A 20921-nucleotide genomic window follows, 5' to 3' on the forward strand; every position below is an offset into this window, starting at 1 on the left:
ATTTGCTCCATGTGTTTTAATTTTACGGATGTAATGAAAGATATTGAAAACATCCGCAGAGCTGACAAATCTCTATTGCCTCTCTCTTTCTCTCTCTCTCTCTCTCTCATATTTCTTTTTATAGATCATGGACATTTGATAGCTTCACTTTTAAGTTGAATAGAAATACAAGGATTTTCCCCCCTTTAGCAGTGGGAGGAGTAAGAGAATGAAAAAATACAGACAATGTATAAAGAGGCCAAACTTGTTTCCCTTCAGTACTTGTTTAGCTTTTATTTAGAATTATAACACACATAAAACACATCTGGGAAGAAATGATAGTAATGATATTAATTTGTTAGAGACTAGGCCAGACAAATGGTCCAAAAGCAATGATAAGAACATAAAAATACATCTCCTCTTCTTAATAGCCATTAAATGAACATAAAATGCAATCACAGAATTTATACAAATAAATTAACAGGCTTGGGCTAAGAGGAGGAACTTTCACCAAGGCTGCAGCACTTCTTTACTTACAGTCTGACCATCAAAATGGGATTGTGACACTTCTTTGCTTCTTCTGAATAACGATTGGTGTGTGGCTGAAGGATGTCTCCATGGAACCCAAACTCAGTAGTTTACAGCTCAAAAGGAAGAGACATAAAAATGGAATCTGTGTGATGACAAAAGGTGTCAGTTAGCCACAATCACCAGACGAATAATCAGGGTAAATATGTAGATCTGTCTATTATAAAGACTTCTATGTCTTTATGCTTACATCTCACCTGAGATCACATGTGCCAAAGATGGTGGGAGATTATCACACTGCCAATTCCCGCTGGGATAGGCGAGGGTTGTAACTGTAACAGATCTTATCAGGCAGCCCAGTGGCCAGCAGTAGGCAACCTGTATCTCATCCAGACTTCTCCTGCAACTTTCAAGAACAGGATTTTCCCATTCTTGAAAACCTACAGGAGAAGCTTGGATTGGATGCCGGCCATGGGGTTGGCTGAAAAGATCCATCTGCTATGGTTACAACCTGCATCTATCCTGGCAGGAATTGGTGGTGTAGTAATCTCTGTGGTCAACTAATGACCCATTAGACACATCTAGGGCCCTCAAAGCATTTCCCCCAAAACATTTTTCCCTCTGTTCTGCCACGTAAATATAGAAAGTACCTTATGACTGGCTGGACTATTTGTCCATCTTGCCCAATACAGTCTGCTCTGACTTGGCAGTCAGTGGCTTTCTCCAGCATATCAGGAAGTGGATTTCCTGGCCAATTGCTACTGATTTCTTTTATATATAAATATTAGGGTTAAACCTAGGCCCAATGCAAACTACTAAGCCATATTCCTCCTGCAATCATTGACCAAGGTGTAATGGAAAGTCACAAAGTGTTTTGCATTTCTATCACACACAGCCTACTTATATAGGTCTGTCCCTGGACTATCTACTTCATTCATCTGGGAAAGCAGACTCAAGTTTATGGTAGTTCATATTACTAGCTTCTTTCTTTCACTTAGTCTCAAATGTGCTACAAGATCCATTTCCATACTGATTTGCCAAACTATGACTATGTCTTTGTTTTCATGTTGTAAGTGCACTTGGTTTGGTTCTTCAGACTTTTGGTTATCACTTTAGATTTGAGATATCCCCATTCTGAACCATGCTCTTCTACCTTTGACCCTGCTAAAGGTAAAGGTATTCCCCATTGACAAGGTTGTCAAATCGTGTCTGACCATAGGGGGTGGTGCTCATCTCTGTTAATAAGCCAAAGAGCCAGCATTGTCAGAGACTACTCTGTGATCATGTGGCCAGCATGATTGCACAGAACGCTGTTCACCTTCCCACTGGAGTGGTACCTATTTATGTGCTTGCATTTGCATGCTTTCGAACTGCTAGGTTGGCAGAAGCTGGGACTAGCAATGGGAGCTCACTTCATCATGCAGCACTCGGGCTTCGAACTGCCAACCTGCCAATCTTGCAATCAACAGAGTCTCTGCTAGATCTTAATAATAATAATAATAATAATAATAATAATAATAATAATAAATTTTATTTGTATATCGCTTTTCCATAGATCAAAGCGGTTTACAGACCATATAAAAACCATTAAAAACATCTCATAAAAATAGATAAAATCCACTAATACAAATTATACAAAATCTGAACACAATCATTTAACAGGGTAAAGCAGAGAATCGATGGGAACGGGAATACACAGCTTCATTTTACAGGGGGGAAAGCTTGACAGAAGAGGAAGGTTTTGAGCCTCTTTTTAAAGGGAGGTCACAAGATGGAGCTCCTCAGGGAGATCATTCCAAATTTGTGGGGCCGCCACTGAATAGGCCATCTGGGATGTAGAAACATGTTTGGAAGATGGAATTTCCAACAAGTTCTTCCCGGACGTCCTGAGTGTGCAGGGCGGATTATATGGGGAGATGCGGTCCCTCAAGTAACTTGGGCCCAAGCCATATAGGGCTTTATATATAGATCTTGGTAATAGCCAGTCTTGTTCTCTGATAGCTTTTGTACTAACTATGGCCAAGAGAGTTGTGATCTTAAGGCTGGCTCTGATCTAACCACTAGTCATCTGCTGAAAATGTTTGTGTAGGCATGTAATGGATGGCTGCCAAACCTATGGACCACTGTGAACCTAAGATCCTTGTGTTCTGAAGGTGCTGGAACAGTTCTTTCTGATCTATCCTTGGCAATTTAGCCTTTATAAATTTAGTGTTTGATTGCAACTTCCCATCATCCTAACAAGTGACTGTGACTGATGGGATGTATAGTTCCTGGAAGTTTCTGGAGATGTTAAGCAGTCCAATTCTCTGTGTGTTTAGTTGGAGGTAAGTCCTTTTGTGTTCAGTGGTACTTATTCCCAGGCAAGGGTGCTGGAGCCTAAAAGAGCTACACCTCCCGTTTATCAGTGAGGCAGAAACAAGTGTTACAGGAAAACTGAGCAATGAAAAGGTACCTGCATATGCACTCATTTCCAATCAGAACTATAACAAACATGTGGGGTACAGGTGGGAGATAAATATGGGATGCTTGCTTGAACTGGGATATAAGGTTCAGGCATACGTGACTTTAAGCTGATTTTCTCTAACATTTCGAAGTAAGGAAATGCATGTAGGGATTGGGGAGAGGGGAAAAATTCAGGTAATGCATAACATATATTGCCTCAGACCTAATCAAGTATGCACAGATGAAAACAAGTTTCTAGATTTCAGTGGAACTTCCTAATAAGAAGATGCATTTTTAATCTTTTAATAGACATTTCTAATAAGGAGATGCATTCTTTAATTGGCAGATTTTTTTATTCATTTCTGGGGGCACATTTTAACCAGCCTGGTTTCTTTCACATTTCACAACTATAGGGCTATGATCCACTTTAGTTGCCATGGCTGTGTTCTATGGAATCCTGGGTTTTGTAGTTTGGTCAGAAGCACCAGAGGATCTCTCTGGTTTGCTAAAGGACCCTCATTAAATTGCAGATCCCAGGAGTCCACAGAATGGAACTATGACAGTTGTGAAAGATCACAGGTGATCACAGGTAGAGGTAAAAGTGCTAGGCATATCTGATCATTTTAAAAGATGTTTTCCTTCCTCATCTTATAATAAGGATCTTTTTAAAAAAATATTAAAGATAGCAGTCTTCTCATAACAAGAAGCTTTTGGTAACTGAATTCTAAGTTGCATTATATTCCCTTTGGTATCTTGAAACAACACATATGTTGCCATTTAAGTAATATCAGTATTAGCAATATGTAATAATGCATCCCTGTATTTGTCTGAGAGCCAGTGTGGTGTAGTGCTTTGAGCGTTGGATTAGGGCTCTGAAGAACAGGGTTTGATTCCCCACTCAGCCATGAAAACTAACTGGATGAACTTGGCCAAGTAACACACTCTCACCCCAGAAAATCCCGTAATAGGTTCTTCTTAGGGTTGACATAAGTCAGAAACAACTTGAAGGCACACAACAGCAACAACAACAACAATGTATGTCTACTCTGAAGAAAGGCCTATCAAGTTCAATGGGACTTACTCCCCAAATTATTTAAAGATTAATCACTAAAAAAATGAATCAGTTTACAGTATTCAATAACATTATGAACGTATGCATCAAATTTAAGAACATTCTACTTGCCCATAATTATTGTCTGAGAGCAGCCTATAAATAATTTGTGTAAATATGAAGTTAGCTTATACTGAATCAGATCACTGGTTAATCTAGCTCAGTATTGTTTATTGGAGTAAACAGCTATTCTCCAAGACCTCCAACAGATACGTTTTAGCACCCAATCTCAGATACCTGAGATGCTAAAACTTAGGCTATGGAACTGTAGCCATTCAGATGATGTTGTACTTCAGCTCCCATCAGTTCTAGCCAGCCTAGGCAATGCTGAGGCCTTACAGAATTGTAGTTCAAATACAACAGGAGGGCTGCATGTTCTCCATCCCAGCTTTAACCAGAAGTGCTATGAACTAAATCCCTTACAGGAAGATATGGAATTTGGCTCCAGATTAGCTATGCGTGCAGAGAAGTCATTTCAGTCCATTTCAGATGGTCAGAGAGGATTACATGATTGAATAGTCTCACACAAGATAATGTCCTCCATGGGAAGAGCCAGTGTAGCATAGTGGTTTGAGTGCTGGACTAATGGACTTTGGGAGATCAGGGTTTAAATTCCTGCTTAGCCATGAAAACCCACTGGATGATATTGGGCAAGTCACACTCTCTCAGCCTATGAATGGTAATGACAAACCCTCTCTGACTAAATTTTGCCAAGCAAACCCCATGATAGGGTTGCTTTAGGATCGTGGTGAGTCAGAAATGACTTGAAGGCACTCAGCAACTCTGTAAAATCATTATCAGTGTGACACTTCTAACTAAGCTTATTCCTTTCTGTTAATTTTGACATGCAGGTAGATATTCTTCTACTTGGGGAAGATCTAGTTAACTCACTATAACAAACACATGCAGTGTGAAATGGTATAGTTCCAGGTATATTGCGCCATCTGACTTAACTGCATTTGTTGTTTAGCTCTGAGATCACATTTTCTGGATATTCATGCACAATATCACAACCCTGCACACATACACATCTCCACATAAAGAAGACCTATGCGTCTCCATTTTGAACATTAATGAGGTGTGAAGACACAGGAAATGTGATTGACCATACTTCCTGTCTTTGTGTGTCTCATTAGCATCCAGCCTAAGCTGCTGACAAGAGTTCTGTGTCGTAGTTGGATTGTATTAGCAAGAGATCATTTTTGCAAAATCTAACGCCACATGGGCTTGCACATATGGCCTCTATCGACCAATATCCTGTCCCCACCACATGTGTGGCAGAACATCTGAAGGTTTTGCAAGGCGGCTGGGAGGGGAGCATACAACCTTTGATGAGATCAGTTGCCAGTAATGACAGAGTGGAGATCAGGTACAGCCTGGAGGCAGGAGGTTTCACATTCTGTCCTCCACTATGTGAAACTATTAGCTATTCTCCCTGCTCCATTGAGATGTCCAATCCCTCTTTGAAACTTGCTGAAACCTTCCCCCTGTTTGTGATGAATGAACTTTTAATGGAGAGGAATAGGTCGGCTTGTTTTAAGTGAAACGTTTATATGGAAGTGGATGATTTAAACAACTTTACCTCCATTAAACAAAAAGGAAAGCTAGATTTTAAAACTCTCATTTGTTTCAGAGAGTGTCTGGCCTGGGATAAACATGACATTAAGTAGCCATCTGAGCATTGCTAAAACATACATTTGCCTTCATAATAAAATGTTTTTAAGAGATCGTAATGGTTACCTTGAGAGTGGTTCATATTGGAAGCATTTAAATTTAAAAAAAAAACATACCCTACTCCCGAATTCCTTCAATAACTGTCCATCAACTAACAGCAGCGGAATACCACAAAACGGGAAGCCCCAGCAATCCGATTTATTTAGCAGGGACCTCAAGTCTCATTTAAAAGGAACCACCCTGAATGTTTAACTGTGGAGACTTTACATCTTCTTGCTTGCTTCCCTGTTGGCTCGAATCTGCTGTGTCTGCAAAAGAGCATGGATATGGAGGGGGAGAAATATTAAAGGCAATAAGATATATGCTTACTAGCTAGATTGTTCATTCTAATTTGAACCTGGGTTTATCCACAAAGGCTCACTAACAGCATGCACATCCCACATTCATAAAGTGACTGTAGTTGTGTGATTGCAAGTACCGGTAGCTGATGACTTCCATGTCAGTGGGACAGTGAATCCACTTTGGATTTTAGCCCAGACCTAGACTAGATTCACCAACCTCACTGATTCAAAAGCCACACCCCACCCCACTGTAAATCTAGTGTACATACACCATTTCTTTCAGAGGTCTAGAGAAGACGGGACCTCTTCTAGCTTCTGAGATTCCTACCCATCCATGGGTGTCTGCAGAATTTTTTCAGAGACATGACAAAACTACATAGTGGAATATGATCAGGGCCCTGTATATTGTGTGCATAGGCATGCTTTGTTTCTTAGTAATCCAGTCAATGACATTCAGACACACACCTACACACAGTGGAGGGACAAAGTCCAGAACTGGACATTAGATGGCACTAAGACAGAACACTAGTGGCACCACAAACTCCAACAACATCCAAATTGTGTGGAGTGAAAGTCTTTACCTTTAAAAAAGACAGCAATAATCCAGGGAAGAAGGAAGATATTACACGGGGAAAGCACTGGGAGGGGGGAAGGTGTTGGGTGTTTTCTGGAACTGCTACCCTTTTTGTAACATTTATATTATATGAACTATAAGGGAAAATGCTTTTTCTAGAATGATTTTCTTCATCTTTGAAACACTTGTGATCACTCTGTAAAGAGCAACAGTTGGGTCTATAGGGAGTTCATTGGCAGTCAGAGGAGAAATGTTATAATTCCAAGCCCTCTTCAGAAAGTAGTTAATTATTACTACTGTTCATTTTCCTGTTTCTCAAATGTAGTTTTTGGTTGCAGTTACTTAAAGTTACTTTTAAAATACTGGCATGCTACAGTCACAGACATATGATAAAACACATTTCCTATGGTCTGTCTTCTCCTTGGCTCAGCACCCACAATAGAACATTAGGTAGCAGCACAAACCAGCCTCAGGGAATAGGAGTAATTTGTTTAAAATTAATACTTAAGACAAAATTTGTTGCTTTTAAATAGCAGGAATCCAGTTGAGAAGTTACATCATCATAAACCAGTGTATGATCATGCAAAGTTGAACTCTTCTACTGTGCAATGTTTGTATTCATTGTGCGTTTACTAACAAATTAATGTATTATGTCAGTGACAAACATAGCTCCATCATTGTGAAGTTACAGAGCATAGCTTCTGATGCATCATCTAGGCCCACATTTTTAAAAGTTGGTCTTTTCATTATTGTAACACACCATTGGCCTCAACAGGTTGAAGTACATTAATTTATTACTTGGAACCCCCCCCCCCCCCCCCCGTTTTAGGCCATTTTTGGTAATTTCAATTAATGTATTCTAAACTAAAAAATGAACACATTACCAACAATCAATGCAATGAATTATCTTTTATCTTTTCAGTGAATCAATTAATATTAGTGGACTCATTTTCCAGGTAATGCTACCTCACCAAAACTCAGGCTCATACTTGAACCTCTACCATTAAATAAGGTCATGCACTTCAGCTTCTAAAAGTACCTGAAATGTTACAGTTACAGCACAAAAGAAATGAAACTATCCTTCTGGTGTAATTTAGCTACATGTTTAGCTTTGATTTTTTTTAAAAAGAATGTCAACTAAATAGTTATTTGTAACTAGTCATTTTCAAGCTCTGGCTTGTCCCAGATTCATGGCATACATACCATAGTCATATTTTCATTTCCTTATTCTGTAGATCGTATCCCAAACCTCCAAACTACTAAAATTAGCATGTTGGTTTATCCCATGCTTGGCAACCAGGCACAAGAAACATGCTACCTATTAACCACACATTTCCTTTGTCATGGAAAGCTCTCGGGTTTCTTGCCATGGGAGCAGCAGAGGTCTTTCCTGGTTTTACAGCCAATCTGCCTGCCACTTCTCTAGTTTGTAAGGGAGCTATTCCAGTCACTGGGCCTTATTCCAAACAGAAATGCAGTATGAGAACTCCCAGTGGATTTGAAGGAGGAGCAGTCATAAAACCAAGAGTGGTTTAGCCATTCCCATGGCAATGGATCCATCAGCTGCCCCTGCCCCTCATACTGATACAGGGATAGATGTAATCAGCTTTCCACAACACAAAGCCCTCCAGCTGTACTCCAGCTGTACAAGGGCCCTGGTGGCACAGTGGTTAAATGCCTGTACTGCAGCCACTCACTCATAAACCATAAGGTTGTGAGTTCAATACCAGCAAAAGGGCTCAAGCTCAACTCAGGCTTGCATCCTACCGAGGTCGCTAAAATGAGTATCCAGATTGTTGGAGGCAATTAGCTTACACTTTGCAAACCACTTAGGGAGTGCTTAAGTGCACCAATAAGCAGTATAGAAATGTACTTGCTATTGTTTCTCATCACATCTTGCAGCCTCCCATCATATACCATGAGCTATGCTGCCTAAGAGAGATGGTCTGGAAACCATGCCCTATGAGGAGCAACTTAAGAAACTGGGTATGTTTAGCCTGAAGACAAGAAGGCTAAGAGGTGATTTGATACCCTTGTTTAAATACAGTGGAACCTTGAGAGCAGTGGTGTCTCCTTCTTCGGAGATTTTTAAACAGAGGCTGGATGGCCATTTGTCCAGGGTGCTTTGGTTCTGTGTTCCTGCATAGCAGGGGGCTGCTCTTGATTACCCTTGATGTTTCTTCCAACTCTATGATCTATGATGAGAGTTGCAATCCCATACATCTTGAGAGTATTAGGTTAGGGAAGCCTGGTATAGTTCTTACCATGGGAGGTAGTTTCTTTCTCTGGTAATCTTTGATAAGAACTATTCAGCATATTTTATAGGTTGTTCTTCCTCAAATCAAAAGAACAACTTCTCTCACTTTCACTAGTTCTATTGTGCTAACCATTTTTAGCATGGATTGGTAGGTGGCAGGTATCAATAATACAGAGAAGGCAAAATATATGTCTCTGGTCCAAAACACACTGCAGAAAGAATCCAGTTTGCCTTAACTGCCCTGGCTCAGTGCTAGGGAATTCTGGAAGCTGTAGTTTTGTGAGACATTTAACCTTCTGTCAGAGAACTCTAGTGACACAATAAACTAAAATTCCCAGGATTCCCTAGCACTGAGCCAGGACAGTTAAAGAGGTCTCAAACTGAATTATTTCTGCAGTGTGTTCTGGACCTCTGACCTCCCAGTTGCAGTTTTGATGGTGGGCTTTGGGGAAAAGTGGTAGGCAAAGAGGCCATGCTGGTCTTGTTTCTACAACACCCATCATTGCTCCAAGCCCAGATTACTGATTTTGGTTTGGTTTGTATTTTGCTGTTTTTGTGTGCCTCCAAGTCATTTCCGACTTATGGTGACCTGGTCTAAGGCAAACTTATCATAGCATTTTTTTTTGCAAGATATATTCCGAGGGGGTTTTCCTTTGCCATTGCCGCCATCTGAGGCTGAGAGTGTATGACTAGCCCAATGACACCCATTGGTGGGTTTACATGACCAGGATTGCAACCCTGGTCCCCAAGTGCCCCTAGTCCAGCACCCAAATCATTACATTACTGGTCTTCCTTTTGTATTTTACTTCATTGGATATCATGACTTTGTCAGGGAACATGGCACATTCTTTACAAATCCTAGCCCATTTTGTCCTTTGCTTAGGTGTATGTGTATGTTTGTATCTTATGACTGCAAATCTCACTTTGCTTGCTGGAGATGATGGGGGTTGTAACAAAATATATTTTGTGGGAAGCAGGTTGGGAAATCTGCATTGGCAACACTTCACTTGTTGGTGCCAATGAGAATCTTTTTTGTTTGTTGCTATTCTCTATTTTTCCACACCCCCATCCCATATGTGTATATTTGTGTATATGCTATATCTGGGGAAGGGACATGCATTTCCCTTCCCTGTCTGCTTGATCCCTCCTCTGAGTTTTGAAAAGTTACTTTTTTGCACTACCAGAATTTTCCAGGAAGTATGGTCACAGAGATTCCAGGAAATGTACTCCAGTCACTTTTCTAAACTTTGCTTCCAACCATGCTTAGTATTAAATAAACAAACCTTCCTGACATGATTGGTAGCCCGTGATGCGCTTAAGGTCACATAGTTAAGACTCTTGAGTTTTCAGCCTTGGGCAGTTCTGGAACTTGTAATTTCCATAGTCAAATGCCTTTGTGGAAGAAAACATTTCACTTTGATCCTTTTGATTATACCACCTTGGATTCTGTCCTTTCACCTTTTTGGGGGGGAACCAGAGGACAGTAACTCCCAATTTGTCTTCTTGGGATGATAGTGGAATTCTCATGACCAGCTCAAGACCTTTTGGTGCTCACAGAGGAAAACCAAAATGGGGTCCCCGCCTGTGAATTATTATGGGATGCAATCGACCTGTGCAAGTTCCATTAAAATTCATGGGAGCTGTACAAGAGCATTATACCAGTAGCTAGTCAATATAACGTAGTGGTTAGAGAACAGGACCGCCACGCTACCAAAATGCACATCACATTGGCATATGTAGTCACATAACTTTCTCCTTTAAAACTTTGTTATAGAATCTTAGAAACATAGAGTTGGATGGGACCCCAAGAGCCAGTACAACTCCATGCCATGTAGGAATAGATAGCTAAAGCACTCTGGGGGTGAAATGTCATTTGGATTGGGGTCACTGCACAACTTGCTCCACAATGTCATAGCTCTGGTCCAATGTGCTCATCAGGTTCCTACCCCTTCTTTTCTCTGGACAGTAAAGTGTCCTAGACTTTCCAAATGTTCTCAAGGAAGAGAGCTATAAGCCCATGGTGCTTTGGTCCTGGTTACCACATTTTGTGTCAGTTTTGTATGTGGGCCATTTGCTTTTCAGTTTTATTTAACTCTTTGCCTGCTATATGAAGGCTGCCAGACAGGTGAGCTGTGGTGAGCGGTGACTCCCATGAGGTTTTCATACCCGTCTGTCCTCTCTCTGGAAGGAGCTAACATGAGGGAGAGAGAAAACAGAGCCAGCCAAGGGCTGTGCAGCCAGCCGCTGTTAACAGAGCTAATGTCTCTGTGAGATTTATGGCAAAGGAAAGAAACTGCCTTGCCTCCTGTGATGAATTAAAAGGAGAAATGAGGAAACTTCCACAACCAGCCTGTGGAAGGAATTTCCCTCTTGTCTACCCAGAAGGGGGACTCAAGGGAAGAAGGAGAGTCATTACGTGGTTGCAGCCAGATTCCTCCAGCTGCAAGCTATCACCACCACCACCACCCACTCAGAATATTTTGCCTTGGATCCTTAGGAGGTAAATCTGTCTCCTGGAATCATTGGTGGCTGAGGGGTGGGCTTCTCTCTTAGAGAGGTGATGAATACACTCTAGCTTTTATTCCAAACTTTAAAGGAGCTAACCAAGGTGCTGACCCCAACCCCAAAACAAAATCATAGGCCAAACCCATTTCGGAGAATAGGACTTCGATGTCAATGGTGAAGTTGTTCTAGGTTTTAGTCTCAAGTCAAAGGAATTCTCCAAAGTTGGTTATTTTTATTTGCTGTCAAGCCAATTTCAACTTATGGCAACTCTATGAATAAGAATTCTCCAATTTCTCCTATTTTCAGCTGCCCTGCTCAGCTGTTGTAGACTCAAGGCCATGGCTTCCTTGACTGAATTTATCCACCTGTAATATGGTCTTCCTTTTTTCCCACTGCCTTCTAGCTTACCAAACACTAATATCTTCTTAGAGAGTCATGTCTTCTCATGATATATCCAAAGTATGACCTACCTCATTTTAATCATCTTGGCTTCCAGGGATTATTCAAAGTTTGATTTGCTCTAGAACGCATTTATTTGTCCTTTTGACAGTCAGTGATATCTTCATAGCCACATTTCAAATGAGTTGATTTCTCTTTCTGACCACTTTCTTCACTGTCCAGCTCCCACATCCATAATCAGTATATGTTTTAAAATTTGGACCAAAATCCAGGGCAATGTCACTGCTCCACCAAAATGGAAGCTACTTGACACAACTAACCCATATGTTCTGCAATGCTTCAGAGTACTCACCAGTCTCTCCCTTCCTTTTCTCCAAACTGGCAATGTTTCTTCCAAATGACTGGAAGCCATGAAAGAGCTAGAAAGAGAGGACCTTTGCATGCCAGATGGATGGACTCAATCAAGGAGGTCATGGGCCTGAATTTACAGAACCTAAGCAAAGTAGTGGATAGCTGGGTTTGGAGATAGCTCATCTACAGGGTCCTCAGGAGTCAGGATCTACTCAAAGGCAGTTAACAACAATAGATACCATATCAGCTCAGTCACTAATAGTAATCACTAGTTACCCTAGCAAACACTGTGGCAAAATACTATTTTTAAATCAGAGAGAGAGAATGTTTTAGGTGTCTGGATGCTAAAATCACTTTGTTTTATGAACCATATTATTTCTGAATGTGAATAGGAAGACCAAAATGTAGACAGATCTTTCCAGAATAACAATGCAGTGAAAACTGAGTGTCACAGTTAAGCAGTGTAGCTGAGGCATTATTCACATGGTCAAACTCACTTTCCAGATTGTCCAAACTCACTGATTCATTAGCAAAAAGACCTTTCCAATGTGTTCATTGGAATGACAGGAAACCTGACAAGTACATCCTGCACATCTTCCCTGATGTTGCTCTGTGGAGCAGATATATTATGGAAAATGCAGGAAGATGCATGTGCTGCAGCTAATAATAATAATAATAATAATAATAATAATAATAATTTATATTCCGCCTTTTCCCAGGGGAATCAAGGTGGATTACAACAATGATAAGAATAAAACATCAGAAAAAAATTACAATTAAAAAGGAACAACCCCCATATCCCAACCCTCCCTGCCAATCATATATCAGGAAAAGGAATCATTTACCCTCCAGATGTTGGACAGCAAGTCCCAGACATCCTTATAATTAACTATGCTGGCTAGGGCTGCTAGGAGATGTAGTGGAAGCACATAAAGAGGGCCACATGATTTCCATCCCACCTCTGGACTTAGACAAAGGAGGGATTGATGCCTTCACAATATCATCATGACAACAGACCCTTCAAGGAAGTTATACCAAAGACACACTTTGTTAAAATGCATCATCCTCAGGAATAGATGCAAGTACACACAATAGTTAAGATCCTCCAGAAATGAGCAGTTGTTGTTACATCTGCTGCAGGTCTTCCTTCACAAAGTTCTCTCCTGGGTGCTCAACACTTTGGATAAATCTTTTCATATATACAGGCTAAAACCTGGAGCAGATTCTCCTCCCCATTGTCATAGTAGCCAGCAGCTGCCACTTGAATACACATTCCTCAAAATTAAGCTTCATTCAGAAAACTCACTCCTTAATCAAAGGTAACTGTGCAGTGCTGACTCTCAGTTCTCCCATGCATCATACTTCACAAAGGACACTGCTCTGTTTGAAGGACTGCAAGAAGACAGTCCTGCCTTGTGAGAGCCCTATTTGAAGTCATTCTCTCTTTGTAAAGCTGCACAGAACAAATTCAGATTAAATATAAACAACATTAAGAGAGGAAAAGAGGGTCCTTCAAGTTGCCCATTCATCAACAGTGAGCACCTGGGCAAATATCCAACAGTGTACACCACCAGCAGTATTGGGAGAGGCAATCTTCCCTCCTTTGTACAGTCCATTGCATGCCCTAAAAACCTGCTCCAGCTCACCTTAGAGCAGATTTTCAGTGCCATTGGGAGGTTGCAGGTTTGTATTCGCAATTCCAATGTACTGTACTCAATAGTGTCAGAAATACACAGGGGTTGTAAAACTCTCCCAATCCTGAATTTCCAGATACCATCTTCCCCTCTGCCAAAGGAAGTTCAGGCTTTAGTCATGGTTTGGTAGATGCTCACAAGCCTTACACAGAGACATCCTCAAATATCTTTGGCTGAAAGGATTAAGTGGTGAATGATGACAGGAAAACTCTCTGCTTGAAACAGAGGAATTCACAGGAAGACAAGCCTGGGCTACTTGAGCAACAGTCTGACCCAGCTGGACTGAGGCAGATCTGGGGGTGCATCTGCACTGTAGAAATAATGCAGTTTGACACCACTTTAATTGTCATGGTGGCATCCTACAGAATCCCGGATTTGTAGTTTTGTGAGGCAGCAGCAGTCTTTGGCCAGGAAGGGAGAGGACCTTGTAAAACCTACAAATCCCAGGATTCCATAGGATGGAGCTACAGCACTTGAGGTGGTATCAAACTGTGTTATTTCTACAGTATGTTTTGGATCTATGTGTGCAGAACAGTGATGTCCATAGCAAAACATCCAGTGGTGCTAGTGGAATTAAATGTTATTTCTAGAAAGCATTAAGTTTTAAAGCATACATCACCATTTTTTAGGACAAGCACTACAGCATTAGCAAACCAATTTGATAAGTCAGCATTTTTGTTTCACATTATAAAAATTATAATGTACGCAAAAAGGTGAAAAGTGGTAATCCTGTTAACTGAATTCCAAAGAGTCTTTAAGTCAGATGCATAAATACTTTCAAACTGCTCCTTGCTATCAGTACAGGGAGGAGACATTATCAATATTAGGGTAAACTCTATTTTCCCCCCTTACAATTAAGGTTTCCATTATTATCCCAAAGCATTTCTCAACTTTAAGAACATTTACCAACTTGTCAATCCCTCATATTTAGTAACCATTCCTTAATCAATGGGACCCTATGGCATAAATCAGAAGCAGGAATTGTATGGACTATCTACACAAGTTATTCCCAGTATTCCTCACAACTGTCTATGCTGCCTAAGGCTACTGGGAGCTGCACTCCAGCAACATCTGGAGAGTGCATGATTCTCATCCAATTGCTAGTCTCAGTTAGAATAGACTGATTAAATCAATGGAATTTATGTACCAGTAAGTGCTGATTTATCCTTTTCTGAGTGATTTCATGGATCTGCATTAGCTGGGGCTAGCACTTTGATTAAAATCAGTATTTCTCCAACTGCAGGCAATTCAGATTTTAGATTTCTGTGAGACTTTAAACAGAGATAGATGTTGTCAGTCTCAATAAGGTCAATTAATTTTTTTTATTTAGATAAATTTAAAAATAAAATAATATTTTAAAAATTTTAATGTAAATATTCTTTTCACATCTCACTTTAGGCAGTCTTTCTAGAGATGCACCAGGTGACCAAATTCTTTGGGCTTGTATTTATAAAAAAGATGATAGGAATCTTGAAGTTTATCTTTTTTTGTAATAGTTTATTTATAATTCATTTATGGATATCTAAATCAATATGTGGTATTATCACCATAAAAACAATATTAATATACAGAATTTATGATTATCGGTAAAATAAGAACCTAGGGATATAGGAAAATTACAGTAATAAAGATGAAATAACGAAAATAGGAAGTGCATGGCTAGAAAATGACAAAATATATCTTAGAAGAATCTTATGAGGTTGGTAACTGAGGAGTTTATCACACGAGAGGAATTTTGCTTAATTTTGAATGAAAAGAAAGTGGGGCCAGAACGCATTCACGTGAATTTGCTAGTTCAGCAAATTTATGTGAATTCAAATTGCATTCGAACTGACTTCCCATTGCCCGAAAATAGCTTGCCAGTGCCCAAAATTGCATGTGATCACCTCTCACGCAATAACGTGAAACCCCATGATTGCATTTGGACTGACTTCCCATTGCCCAAAATTGCGTATGGTAATCTATCACGCAATAACGTTAAACCCCATGATTGCATTCGGATTGCCATTGGATTATACTTCCAATTTCCCTTGTCTGATAACGCTCTATGTTTGCTACATGTTGTGAATTTGTTTGTTATTTCTGTTATTTTGGTTTGTTGATGTTTATGCATTTATAATTTTTATGAATAATATAGGTACTTTGCCAAACTGCATTTCCCGGGATTCCCAAGATGGAGCTGTGACTATATATATATATATATATATATATATATATATATATATATTTATTTATTTATTTGGTCTTGTACATACAGATTGGTGTGTCATATTTTCCCAGAGTGGCTGCTGATAATCTCAGATTCATCTTGACATTTTCTAGAAGAACTTGAGATTGGTCACATCTACTATCCCTGAGATGGAGAAGAACTAGTTCTCAAGATGCCATTGGATCACAGCTTCCACCAGCTCCAGTGAACATATGCAGTGACTGGAAGGTAATGGGAGTTGTAAGGCCCTAAGCTTCCTTTCCATATATACTCCATTTGAGTAACTGTAGCATTCACCTGTATATCTTTAACAAACTCAAATTTACAAAAGAGATGGGAAAATGTTGACATACTTTGGTGTGGGCAGATAGTCATCTCTTTTTGGATTCGCAAAGTAATATATTTAACTCCATCCTCTGTTGTATTTATTCCAGGGGGGGAAATGTTAGGGAAGATGAAAACAAATCTAAGATGCCAGCTGTAGATAACATTTCCCCTTCCTTGCAGAATGAAGCAGTCATTTCAGCAGAACTAAGATGGAACAAATGGTTAAGTCTTTTAAAAAACCTTAAGTACATAATTTGCCTTTTTCCTGTAATTATGCCCCATTAACAACTCTTTTAATTATTTCTTCCTTCAGTATAATGTGATGTGCTGACTGACCTAAAAAGGAACGAGGTTGTACCCTGGAATGCTGCATTTCAACAGTGTGTTTGAGGTTCACTGGATTGGGATTCCCATTTCCCATTTTGACTGAATCTTGCTGATTCACACGGGCTGCAAGCAGAGATGAAGTGCTCAGCAATTCTGTAGATTTTCCAGACTAAGTTTTTGGAGACGTTTGCAAAATATGTAGATTGGGGCAAAAGGGCTAAAATGCACAGCAGTTACTGTGGCAGCAGTACTCCTGCTAGTATCCCATAACTGCTTCTATAACTAAGACAAGGACAACTATTGGTTGGCCTCTCCCTTTTAGGACTGTATCCACACTATTGAGTTACAGTAGTTTTAACCCACTTTAGCTATCATGGCTTCATCCTCCAGAATCTTGGGAGCTGTGGTTTGCTGAGGAGCCTAGAATAATCTGAATTAATAGGGAATGGATTAAAGCTCTCTAGCAGAGAATTTTAGGTACTTCGCCAAACTGCATTTCCCAAGATTCCCAAGATGGAGCTGTGACTGTTAAAGTGGTAAAGTGCTATCAAACTGCTATAGTTGTGCAGTGTTGAAACGCCACAATTCTCCTTCTGAAGCAGGTCTCTGGAGTGGTTGTAAACAGTAATTTACAGAAGAATGAATAATTTTAAACGTTTCCTTCCTTCTTTGTGAGGTTAGAAAGTTTTTGCTCATTTTTGGATGAACTTACACATTTCTCAACTTTTCTGTGTATCTATATGTACCCACTCAGGAGTCACTCATCACTGTTTCTGTAGTGAAAATCCATTCCAGAAAATAGTTTTGACTGAAATGGGAATAAATCAAATCTATATGGTGATCTATAAAAGGGTTTAAAATGTGACTGTTGCTGAGTTCTGAAATGAAATGTCTCTTAGATGGTGGAATTGAATGAATGATCCCTCTTTTAAGAACTGTCCAGTTTCAGTTCAGAATAATTGTGACTATCATTTGTTTGTCTCAAGCACAAAAACTCTTCTGCTTGCTCCTCCAAGTGCTGTGAGAGGTCTCCTTGTTCATCTACCTGAAATATCTTGGAACCTGCATTTTCAAAAGGTGGACATTACAAAGGCCTTATCTCTCCATTTCACACAACCAAGGTCCTACAGAATTTCCATTCAAGTTGTTCATGTTGTTTTTGGGACAAATCTGAATCCTAGAGTTTTGAATGCTCCTTTAAAAAGTAATTAAATACTGTTACAGTCTCAAGGTCCCAGGTAGTTTTAAAAGTCTCTTTCACTCCCTTTTCCTCAAAAGTAACTGAAGTAATTATCTCTTAGTTACTTAAAAAAAAAACATGAATACTACAAGCCATTGGCCTATCTACCTTGTGGTCACCTCAACACCTATAAAAAAGGATGAGGGACAGAACATGCAATATTGTTCCTCCACTGTTTAGTGATGTCACATCCCTACAAACGATACACGTAACTAAACAGTTGCAGTTGCACAACAACAAGCATGACATTATCCCTCACTGAGTTACAGTCTTAATTAATTAATTAATTAATCAATCAATGTAGTTATATCATCCTTACTGGAAACAAGCATTCCAAAAAACAAGTTATTTTAAACTAGTTACTTCCAATCTCTGATTAAATCCCCAGGCCTTAGGGCAATGAATTGCCAGTTTGTGGCAAGACTAGGTAGCAAGCTCTCAGAGCCTGACTCTTATACAGGTGGCTGGATGAGGTTTCTGCTGGATTAAAAACTGATGGTTTAATGAATAGAAACAAATATTAGTATAGTGATTACACACACACACACACAGAGAGAGAGAGAGAGAGAGAGTGGGTGACTGCCAGGCTATGTTTGCACATGCATTATATCTGGTTGGTGAGTTATCACAGCTTCCAGAACCAAGAGTTCCCCTGAACTTCCTCCCCTGTATGTTTTTTTCCTTATAACATAGAAATGTGCAAGAAGAGGAAATATGGATCAGAGAGCCTGAGGTAGCTATCGCGTCATATCTTGCAAGCTAGTCACTCAGCAGGCTGTCATCCACCCTTCTTTCTTTGCGCCAAGGGTGTGCAAGGCAAGGAGAGAAGGAGGCAGCCAGCATTCCTTAGAGGGGGCTTTTCCATGAAGGTGCCTTCAATGACGATGACAGTCTGGGAAAGCCAAGGCAGATGTGATGGCTACAGACAAGTGCCTAGCTCCATATCTCAAGGACTTTCAAAGAGGCAGAGAAGGAGTCTTGTTCCAGGCCCAAACAAGACAAATTGCTGGAAAACTATAGCATTAGCAGGAGCAGGTGGGGAGGGTTACATTATCATGGTGCCTGTTTTCCATAGGACAGCAGTTTCGGATGACAAAGATGATTCATCAATGACAAGAATACACTTGATGCTTCCCTTCTCCCTGCTTGTCTTTTTCTTTGGGGGGGGGGGAGAAGGTTGTTATGTGTGAGGTTTTGGTGGGAGCTGTTTCCCAAATTAACAAATTCTTTAATAAAAACTGGACTTACAGTTCATCCATTCTAACGTCAATACATCCATTTTCATCAGAGACTGTCTTGTCCCACTCTGCAGTCAGATTGTAAGGGAAAGGATTGTTCTACTGTGGCTTTTCTCTTAAGGGCATCAGTGTTGCATCTGAGCCCCCTACTAGTGGTGCATCTACAATGTAGGAATAATGCTAGGGAATTCTGTGAACTGTAGTTTTGAGAGACATTTAGCCTTCTCTGTCAGAGAGCTCTGGTGCCACAATAAACTACAATTCCCAGGATTTCCTAGCACTGACTCAGGGTAGTTAAAGCAGTGTCAAATTGGATTATTTCTGCACTGTGTTTTGGGCCATAGTTACAAATAAATTTTTAGGAGGACACAGTAATATGTTTAGAAAGTAGTCCCTACAGCTGGATTGCTACCCAATGCAATTTGGTCTTTCATATCTACCCTCTACCCCCATGCAACCTAGGTTAGATCTGACAAAATCTGCATGTCCTTCCCCCACCTCAAAGACATCCAGATCCACCAGCTATTTTCCTGAGGCTGGAGTCACCAGGTTGCTTTCTTCTGTGTTCCATGTTTCTCTGTGGGTTTCTGGCCTCTTCATTTTCAAAGTTGGTTGTTCTCCCTTTCACATCATATTCTTAAATTTGACATGGTAGAATTCCTTACCCTACCTCCATTGACTACTCCCTGTTGTCAGACTGTTCCTTCCCTCTGTCCTACATTCATAACTCACTCCATGGTTATGCTCACAAAAGGGGAAAAATCACATCTATGCTAAATCTACTCCTGCAATATGTTGTACTTGTGATCCACCCAGCCCATACTTGTATCATCACCAATTAACATAAAACACAAGAATATAATGAAAGAACTCTCCTGGATAAGACCAAAGATCCCTTTGGACTCCAACAATGGTTAACCAAGAGCTTAGAAAAGTTACTTTCTTGAACTACACCTTTCAGCATTCTCCAACCAGCATGGTCAGCATGACAAGTAGTCTCTGAACATAAAAGCAGCATATAGGCATCAATGATTGATGCCACTGATTTCAGTACTCAGTGTGTATGTATGCATGGGCATTCAAGTCTCCTGTGGACTTATGGCAATCTCATGAATTTCATAGGATTTTCTAGCCAAGGAATACTCAGTGGTGGTTTTGCCAGTTCCTTTCTCTAATATGTAGCATACAGCAGTCTACTGTTTTTGACACTTGATGGTTACACACATTCCCCATAGTAGTAGCCATTGACAGATATTCTTCATCCTGCTTTTAAAGTCTAAGTTAGTGCAGCCCACCAGAATGTACAGCAAAGCAAAAGAACTGGAGGGGAAGGGGAGGATTACCTCAACAACAATATACAGTATTTTCATACAGTTGTAGTGCAAAGTATGCTAGGATAGCTTGGTCTTAAATGGACAATGAAGACCATTCACCTGTAAAGAAGACCTGCTTCTGGTGCAGAGGATAACTGCTGAATTGGTTTTTAAAATAATGATGATGCTATGAATCAATACAGCTGCCTGTGTTTTATGTCTTCCTAGAGTTATCAAGTCAATCATTGTGTGTTCCTGCATTTCAGAACTTCTTGCTATGACAACTCTTGGGACTCAAGAACCCTCTTGGTTCTGCTGCTTATAAAAACAGTGGGTGGTGCCAAACTCCCAGCAGACTTACTCTTTATAGAGCTCCTTTTGACTTCTTGGGTCACCGGTTGTGCAGACATCA

General features: G+C 40.2%; 1 long non-coding RNA gene across 2 annotated transcripts in view; it reads right to left on the minus strand.

The window, feature by feature from the left end:
- Window positions 1-313: 313 nt before the first annotated feature.
- The window catches only part of LOC149322660 (uncharacterized), a 169279-nt gene continuing 148671 nt past the window's right edge, over window positions 314-20921 (minus strand). For both annotated transcript variants that reach the window (XR_016272019.1, XR_016272018.1), the window contains exons 4-5: window positions 5851-6042; window positions 314-652 (exon numbers count right to left, since the gene is read on the minus strand). This is a non-coding gene — a long non-coding RNA (uncharacterized LOC149322660). The remainder of the gene's footprint in view (window positions 653-5850; window positions 6043-20921) is intronic.

The sequence above is a fragment of the Sceloporus occidentalis genome, unplaced genomic scaffold, assembly GCF_023333645.1.
Source record: "Sceloporus occidentalis isolate IW3139 unplaced genomic scaffold, rSceOcc1.0.p SCAF_1, whole genome shotgun sequence".
Taxonomy (NCBI): domain Eukaryota; kingdom Metazoa; phylum Chordata; class Lepidosauria; order Squamata; family Phrynosomatidae; genus Sceloporus; species Sceloporus occidentalis.